Genomic DNA, 10014 nt, shown 5'->3' on the forward strand with positions numbered 1-10014 from the left:
AATACTTAGGTGAAAAATGTAAATTTAAAAGATGGGGGTTTTTAAGGTTATCATTGTTTGGAGTAGTATACCTTACTGCAAGAACATTTTGAGTAGAATGGTCTGCTTGGTATTATCCAAAGTGATTCTTTTCAAACTGTTCTGAAGATTACTGAACTAGAGTATGAAGTGCGTCTTTTACCTGTGTGCATATAACTCTAAAACTTCATGCCGAGTAGAGTTATGAAATTTAACAAGAAAAGGAAACTGTTTCCATCACTGACAGATATTCTGCACTTGTGAACTTTTCGATCATTGACTTTTGTCTCTGTAGTTGTTTTAATTTTGCTTCTTATTACACAGGTACATTTTCAAAACTTAAACAGTAAGTATGAGATGGCTACAGATTTAATTTAGCTATTCAAATTATCTTCCAGCTAAAACAAACAGAGAAAATATAGAAAATAATGAACACTTTCATTAAATTTTATTGAAAGGTAGTTGTTCAATAGTTTAAGAATTTTTCCCATTTTACAATTAGCTTGAAACACTATATTAAATCATTTCCCCCAGTCTCCACAACTGCTGAATTAAAAGATATTGAAAACAATTTGAAGGGAATGTGATACAGCAATAGTCTTTAACCAACATGGAGATACATTCAGCAGAGTATTATTAGTGTATTTACTCTGAAGAGTCGGGTGAATATTCAGAAACTCAAAGAACTGTTCAGGTATTTACCAGATAAAAATCTAAAGTAGCGTAAGCTCAGTTAGTTTGCTAATGATTGAAGGCATGATGAACTTGTTTGTTTTGTTTTTTTATATGATAGCAGGCCATTGCTCCTAGTTAGAAGGGATGTCAGAGGGTTTTTCTATCTTTGAGACGACTTTCTGATTATTGTATCCAGCACACACAATATAGTACCAGTCTAAGATATACCAGACTCATGATATTAAAAAAGAGAATGGAATTAGTTTTCCTCTTTTTTCCCTTAACACATTATCAACTCAGCTTATTGTCTTCTACTGAAATTTTTTTACAAACTTACGAAGACACTTTAATTCTCTCTACAGAGAAGATTGTTGGGTTTTTAAATTTAAAAAAAAAAACAAACAAACATTTGAGGCTTTGTTTGTTTACTTCCTTTAAAGCCAAGGAAAACTGTTTTTCTTCATTCCTTTGTGCAGAACCTTGACTGAAATAAAACCAGAAAGTTCTCTTGTAGTAGAATAGTGATAGATTTTACAGCTGAAGTAAATCTCTGATTTTAAAACTTCACTTTAGATTTCTTTATTGTTTCCAGAATTCCATAAACATTCTTTCTACAAGCAAGGCTACGGCCCCAGAATATTTATTGCATTCTCTTACACATGACACAGTGTTTTATTAGATTCTGTGATCATTACAATTCTTGTTAAGTAACTGAAAGGAATCAAAACTTTCAAGAGTGCAAGACCTCTGCATGGCAAGCACAGAATTTTGGTTCTGTGGGAATTAGCAAGAACTATTATTTCTGTGTTTTGATTGAAGCTATTTTTGTTTTTAAAAGTGTATGTCTGCAAGGCATTTGTAGGGCAGTAAAAAAATAGTTTCTTTTTACATAAAGCAAAAAATATATTCAGTTGAAGTAGTCTTGACATTCATTTTAAAAGTTAAAGAAAATAAGTCTCCTATAATAACTTGTAAAACAGTGTCTTAAAAGTTGAGAGTTAAAAAAGATCTTAGAAAGTTCAGTTAATCTAACATAGCGGTTACTCTTGCATGTATATAGCTGCCTCAGGAGTTTTATATACTAAATATATCGAAGTACATCTTATATATTTTATATGCTAATTATACATCATAGAAATATTGCCATTTCTTCTTTCAAACCCAAACCTGTAAATTCTTTCAGTATGCAGATGACTTATCTTCAAGTCTTTATATTGCAGAGGAGTAAAACTGAGATCGACGAACATGATGATTCCTCTGAGGCTTGATTTCAAATAAACATATTACTTTGAAGTTTTCTTAATGGTCATTGCATTTGTTCTTGCAAATTTGAATGGATAAAGCAATATCAATTCAAATGGCATCTAGAAATAGAGCCCTAAGATTGAGCAAAGCATAACATAACATATTGCATAGTTTTTCAGAGGTATGTGATTTTTATCATAGCACCTTCCTGATCTTTGAGCACAGATGGTTAACGTGAATTTGATCTTCTTATACCAGTGCTCTTAAAAAATGCTGTTGTCTTGTGGAACTTCTATGAAATAGCACTATAGATAAATGAGAGTAAATGGCACAAAGGTACAGTCTCCTTGTGCTGGTTAGGATCTGTTGGTGAGATTTCTTGTTGGAGTCTAAAGAGGATGAACTCAGAAATGCAGACCTTTGACAAGTTTAGTAGTCAGGAAGCCAAGATATAGATGAAATGTGGAAGAAACATAGTAAATGATTGGAAGCTGGAATGTAAACCCGACAATGAAAGTGTGCAGCAGTGGAGTCAGGAAAAATGAGCATTTTCTACTTTGAAGCATCTCCATGTGCTTTCTTCAGTTGGATCACTAAAACAGACTCATTTTCTCAGAACTGAGCATTGCATTTGTTGGCAGAGAGCATATGGGGTTTTCCACACTGCTGCTTACCAGACTAAATTATTCATATGGTCTTCCATGTGCTAGAGGACTGTTTAAAAATTTTGTGATGACTGCTTACGTAAGTTAATGTGAATTGATGAAGGCATGAAAAGCTGTGGAAGTATTTGGTCTGATCTAGATGTGTAGTGGGTAGAGGACACAGTGCTGAAGATGCTTTGAGCAGATTATCACTTGCTAAGGTTAGTCCCAAAGTTGCTGTCTTGTGTGGATGCTCCAGCATTTCATTAGCAGAGATGAATATAAAAAAAATAGGTCAGTTCTTACAGTTTATTTTCAATAAAATGCAAGTTTAATGAATGCTAGAATTATTTTCCAGTCCAAAAACTGCTAAAGTGGAAACCTGCTCCAGGAGCACTGATACTTATTTCTGTATTTTTGAGTAATCTGGTCTTGGTGTATAGAGAAGATTTCCAGAAGAGAAGCTGTATTTTTGTATTATATATCTGTCATAAATCATTGAAAATGAACTGTAGCATTTTTTAATTCTAATTTTATTTAATCTTTTAAGCATTATCTGAAAGGTGGTCTCCTTTGAGTCCTCTGCATAATTATCAGGTGGTTATAGTCAGGTACATTAAAAACTTAGACTCCATTAAAAGTTATAAAATATGCCACCTATTTTGAATGTCATGCTTTGTAACTACATACGTAAAGTGAAACAAATTTCTTTACAAAAGTATTATGTAAAATGATGTGACGGCAATTATCAGATGTTTAAATTTCAAAATACAGTACTGAAGTTGGACAAAAATACTTGGCATACTTAAGTGAATATTCTGCATTAAATTCTGATTTTTTTTATGGTTGAATATTATTTATTTGTTTGTTTATTTATTTTTAGTGATTATGGAAAAAAAAAACCAGATGAAAAAATTTCAGTCTTTATACTGGGTTAAACTTGTCTGGCTGCCAGATATCCACTCAACTACTCTCTGTCTCCCTCTTCAACAAGTCAGGGAAAAAATAAGGTGAGGGTCAGATAAAGACGTGGAGATCACTTGCCGATTACTGTCAGAGACAGTACGGATTCAGTACGGAACAGATTCAACTTGGGAAACATTTATGGCCAATTAAAAATAGCAAAGGATAGCAAGAGGAAAAGAAAGACAAAGCTAAAGGCACTTTCCCCCATACTCCTCATCTTCCCAGTTTCAACTTAGTTTCTTAATTCCCCACTCTTCTTTGCCCTCCTCGCTGTATGGTGCAGAAGGATGGTAAACAGAGGCAGTTCATAGTGCATTGCCTCTGCCACCTCTTCCTCCTCCTGCCTGAGGCCCATCCCAGTGTCCCTTCATTGATACTAATGCTTTGGTACATTGTTGTGAAACCAGTACTTGAAGAAGTCAAAGAAAGATCTGCAGAGTATTTTATTATTGCATTTACGTTGACCAAGCATTTTGTTTAAACAAATGAAGGGGAAAATACTGTTAAAGAAAAGTGCATTTGGAGAAGGAGTATCTTTGTAGATTGAGTCAGTAGAGATACTGGGGTACATTAGCATTTTTTTATCTATAATATATTTGATAGCATCCCTGTCAAACCTTGTTCTAACAGGTAGGAAAAGCACGAGAAATATCAATTACCCATGTTCCCTCATTTTCCGTATTTGTATAATCTGATGAAAGTGGAGTTCCAATTAAACATAATAACATTGAAACAGTTTTAAAACAAACAATAGCAAAACAAAACAAAACCAAAAAAAACAAACAACTATCCACACAGACTTATTGTTTTTTTTAAATTATTTTTAAGTAGATACAGTAATATTCCACTGTTAAGGTCAATATTTTTCATCAGTAGAATAGTTAAGTAAAAGGTATTTACTATAGTACCAGGTCACAAATCAGTAAGAGAACAGCTGAAATATTCACAAGGAGTACATGCACATCTCTAAGCAAAAGTTGCCTTTCAGTTGCTATACTGCCTCTTCTGCTGCTTGTTTCAGGTTATTTGGCAGATGACTTGCTTTTAGTCCCTGTCTTCTATTATCGCTTCAGTTTAGGTATTTTACAATAACTTTCATTTGAGTTATGTTCAAGAGCATTTACTTTTAAGAGTTTTTCAATACTGACATAGTACCTGATTTAATCGTGATAAAATGTTTAAGTTAAATGTTTGATAAACTAAAAACAATATTGTTTGATCAGCTATCTATCTCTACTATTTCATTCTGCCATAAATAATTGCAGTTTCACTGATGTGGCAGATATCCTTGTCTAACAGACAAGCAACTATGCAGCTGTTCTCTCACTCTTCTTCCTCAGCAAGACTTGAGGGAAAATAGAGGGGGAAAAAAATGGGATGAGAAAGCTTGTGGACTGAAATAAAGGCAGGGAGATCACCTATTCAGGACAAAGAAGCCTTAATTTTGGGAAAAGAAATTTAATTTATTGCTAGTTAAATAGATTCAGGTATTAAGGATCAAAACAGCAAAGATTATCATCTTTCCTGCTTCTTTTTTGGGCTCAGTTTCATTCCTTTTCTTCTTAATTCTCTGCCACCCTCAGCAGTGCTGGGGGATGAGGAAGAGAGATGTTACAAGCAGCATTTGTCCTCTTTTCCACTGTGTTCCTCTTTTCCTCTCTCCCACAGAGGTGTGGGCCACATTTATTTTACAAGCACCATATGCCCAATGGAGCTCCTCTGCAGGCTGTGGTGTGAATACCTGCTTGCTTTAGTGCTAGGGTATATTCCCATCTCTTTTCCACCACCAGTGCCTCTTGGTATTCCCACTGTTGTTTGTACCCTTCGCATCCCACCTTTTGTAACAGAGAACCTCAACAGCCTCCTGACAGCACTGGGTCACCCACACCCAGTGCACCACTTTTCATTGCGCAGCTAGTAGCCAGTTGCTAGGGGTCAGGTTTAGAAGCAGATTTTCTGGAAGATACTCTGTGTTTCATCATACTATTGGGGTAATACTGCTGCTGCAGTATATCCAATGGTAAACTTGGGACTTGTCACTCATACCTTCTTTAAATAACATAATATCTTGTATAATTTATTTTTCGCCCTCATTATGCAATACTTTGTGAAGATGGCGTCTTACTGTGCTCAGTAATGCAGCATGAAATTCCCACTGGAATTAGCACAGGCTGCACATTTGTGCTGTTCTGTATAACCTTGCTTTAAGCATTGAGTTACTTTGCAATCCAGCCTCCAAGCGACTTGAAAAAAAAAAAAAGAGACCTGGAGCATCTCAGCAACTGTCTGCAAGATCTGAGAGAAGTACTAACTCCTCTCAGCTTTTAGTTAAATGCCCAGAACCCACTTTAAAACTACTTCTGAAACAGTTCCTTTGGCGTTGCTGTCAAATAAAAGACTTTTTACGTAGATGAAATGAATCATTTTCATACTCTCTGCAAAAATTAATCAGTGATAAAAATCAGAATGTGTTTTCTTTAATTAAGCTTAACTGTGTATTTATTAAGTTTTTAGCCTGCCAGTTCTACTTCTGCATTGACTTGTTTTAGAATAAATAGCTTTTTAAGAAACACTGTGAGGTGGAAATGAATGTTACCAAAAATAATAAAATTTCCAATATGTTGTCAAGATTTTACACTGTTTTATGATTCTTAAAGTACATCAAAAGTGGAGAAAATAGTCTAATGTTGTCACACTGCTGAAGTATATGATAAATGAAGCACTATTTCTGTAAATAGTGAAAATATGAGGAAAGTGATTAAGTCTGACAATCCTCATGCAAGAAACTTGAGATGATAAATATCTCCTGTAATTAGTTATTAATCTAGTGCAGGGGACTTAACATCAACCTTAACAATTTTATGAATCGTGGCATAAAAGAATTTTTGGAAGATAGGTGTACGTGTGTTAAGCCAAAGGAGAAACTGCTTACACTTAGTTGCTGATAATTAGAAATGGCAGACTTGACACAAATGTGGCTCAACTGCTTTCTATATGACATACCTTACAAAAATTAAGAAAGTGCATGGAGGCATGGAAATGATAGTGTGTTATAAAACCGAGTCCATCATGAGAACTGGGAAAAAAATTATATATATATACACAGAGGATATGTATATATATCATTTTTGTATCATTTTCTGTAGACAAAATATTTGCGATGGTATAATTTGAAGTAGTATAACAAAATAAAAAATCCAATTTACTGATGCTCAGATGGGCAGATGTAGTCCTTATTACAGTTATTGTTGCATTCTGAGGATACAACTTATACTTTATAGTACCTGGGGGAGGAAAAAAAGAGAAAAGGGATAGCTGTCCTCATGATTTACTGTAGTGACTACGTTGTTAGAGTCCATCAGCATATCTATTAAATATTTTGAAAGGTGGATAATCATCTTCTAAAATTTCCTCTGGAGTACTTATTGTATGGGATATAAGGTCAAAATTAAGATATTTTAAAATTTTGATTTTATAGATGAACATAAAATCGATGTTGTTGGTGGGAACATGCCGAATATAAGCAGGCAGTGAGTCAGATGCTATATGCTAATTACCTTTGATCCTGATCAGTTTAACTCATTGATCACCCCTTTTTCTTTCATTATAGTCAAAGAAGACTGATTAATGCTGATTTTTCTGTGATTTTAGATGTAGTTGCAGATGATAGCTTTGTTTTTTAGTTCAAGATTAATTAACAAGTGATGAATTTGAAGGGTTTACTCTTTTGGAGATGAGAAATTAAAGTACTTTTGAAAAGTTGTAGTGAGCTTGAAGAGGATGATGATGAAATTGAACTTGAGCTGATGAGTGATTGAATGGCTGGTTCTAATGTAGGAAGTAATAATGCAATGAGAAAAATAAGTGGTAACATAACCTGAAAGTGGTGATCAGGGTGATGCATATGGAGTGTAGACAGTGAACACTGAGTGACTTGTGTCTGGATTGGAGTCTGACTGGTTTCTCTCTGTAGCCCGTGATTGACGATCTGGTTTTCCCTATCAGAAATACACTAAAGTGATCTCAAACTTCGTTCAGTCTATTCATCTAGATTTTTATCATATGGAGTGAAAGAGAAATTGCTGTATGCACATTTGTGTGCTGAAAGGAGGTGGGACTCAGCCAATTTCTACATCTAATCTTGTACAAGGGAGGGGCAGAACATTTCAGTTTTAATGCATGCAGAACAGACAGAAAACACACTGCTCATTGTTAAATTATTAAGCTTGAAATTTTTTACTGGCAACCATTTTTACAATCTGTAGACCATTTTCTGGCCTAAGGCCACACAGCAATTGCTGTATCCTGTTTTGAGCTATCCAGTGCAGGAGAAGTGTGGATGGACTGGTGAGAGTCCCATGAAGATCCAGTGATGATAAAGAGCTGAAATATCCCTCCAGTGAGGAAAGGCTGAGACAGCTGGGGCTGTTCAGCCTGGATAAGCTCAAGTAGGATCTCAGCAGTGCATACAAATAAATGAAGGGAGCACGCAAAGATGGTGGAGCCAGGCTCTGTTCAGTAATGCCCAGGGTCAGGTCAGGAGGCATCAGGCACATATTGGAGCACAGAAGTTTCCCTCAGCATCAGGAAGCTGCTCTGTACTGTGCCAGTAATGGAGCACTGATATAGGTTCTCCAGAGAGGTTGTGTGGTCTCTTCCTTGGAGATCTCCAAGAGCCACCTGCATGTGCTTTGGGTGTCTTGCTGGAACAGCCATGTTTAACAGGTGAGCAGTAGAGGTCAGAGACCTGATCTCAGCAGTTTTGTGATTCGTCTGCTAGCACTTGCTGTTAGATGCTGCTCATTTGTTCAGTTAAGAATGCTGAAGGTAGAATAGGTGAGTTTACTTTTTCCTTCTGGCTCCTGACTTTTAATCAAATATAACCTAAGACCATTGCTGAGTGTAAGATATCATTATGAGTATTCAGTACAGTGAAAGGTCAGAAGAACTGGTTTCTGTTTTTATTCTTCTCCTGTTTTCCTTCTACCAACTATTTCCTTCTTTGCCGTATTTCTTGTCTTTTCTGTTCATCTGATTTAGATTTCAACTAATAGATTAAAAGTAAGTAACTTAACTAATTAACAGCTTTTAGCGGACTAATGCGAATCATTTAGTGGGACAGGTAAGAGCAGTGCCAGAAGTTTTGCAGTGGAGCAGATTTGCCAGGTCCCAGTTAATCCAGGCTGCATAACTAAAGCGAGATGATTGCAAGCATTGCTTCCATACCATCTTCAGTTTCTAAAAATTATATATTTTTTTTCAAGATAGCTAATATAAATCATCTAAAAAACTGTTGGAAAAACATTTCTTTGCTATAAATTTTCCATTTTTTTTTCCTCTAATGGGACATTAGAATACATCACACTCAGTTGCTTATTTTTCAGATATTCATTGTTATCTCAGTGAGTTTAAACATTTTTAAAGGTGGTTGTTGGCACTGACACAATCACTCAGTATATCTGAAGAAAATTTCTTATGTTTCTATGTGTTTAGTTCTACACAGATGCCCTCATTTTACTCTCTTTTTAGTTCCCTAAAATATTCTTCTGTTTCTGTTGTGAAAAGAGATCATGTTATCTCTTGAGACATTGTTATAGCAACTTGGATTTACCAAGATCTGCTAGGATGTTATTAGTATAGGCTGTTTTTCAAGCTCTGTGATGAAGCATATAAGTCTCTAGAGTAAAGGAGAAGTTGTCCTAATAAAGAGAGAAATATATTCTGGAGAAACCTCACTGCCATAATGCTTCCCTAGCTTCTTTCAGAGGAGTGAAAGCTACAGTAAACTATTAAACTATTTGGGAAACTGTTCAAATCATCTCTGGTTTGCAAGGTCTTACACAGCAAAAGTAAAATAAATGATTTTTTTTTTGTTCACTTTTGGGACAACGTTATTCGCAAATACAAGTTACAAATCATTAATTACAAAATAATTCCATTCCTATATAATGAACAAATGTACTTTTAAATGAATGTTCTATATAAGTCAGGAACACTACAAGCAATACATAGCACATCTGACATCACGCACAAGTTCTTTTTTGTTAAAATAGACTTTATACTTGTTTATCTGAGGTTAGTGAAGTTAATGTTTCAGAACAGTTTGATATGTTTTCCATTTTTTTTCCCTCATTTTACTTCTCTTTAGTTAATTTTCTTTCATTCTATGTATATTTTGAAGTCTATGCTTTTGCTTATGACAAAGGAAACTTTGAACATCACATAGTGTGTTCACTCATGTATTTAAATATATAATACAATGTACTTACGACAAAAAAAAATTGCACATTGCATGCAATGTTTTCTAAGTAGGTAAAAATAGATACTTTGCATTTATGTAAGCTTGCTAAAGATGCTGAAGGAATGAATGCTTCCTAAATCAGGAATTTAAAAATAGCTACCATTTAGAATAGGAAAAAATGTATTTCTTTTATGTACTTGTTTCCAAATAAATTAGGTTTGTTTT

The 10014-nt window shown here is 34.8% G+C and overlaps 1 protein-coding gene across 2 annotated transcripts in view; it reads left to right on the forward strand.

The window, feature by feature from the left end:
• The window catches only part of FBXL17 (F-box and leucine rich repeat protein 17), a 172953-nt gene that overhangs the window by 98350 nt on the left and 64589 nt on the right, over positions 1 to 10014 (forward strand). The window lies entirely within an intron of this gene.

Source organism: Meleagris gallopavo, chromosome Z, assembly GCF_000146605.3.
Source record: "Meleagris gallopavo isolate NT-WF06-2002-E0010 breed Aviagen turkey brand Nicholas breeding stock chromosome Z, Turkey_5.1, whole genome shotgun sequence".
Lineage (NCBI taxonomy): Eukaryota > Metazoa > Chordata > Aves > Galliformes > Phasianidae > Meleagris > Meleagris gallopavo.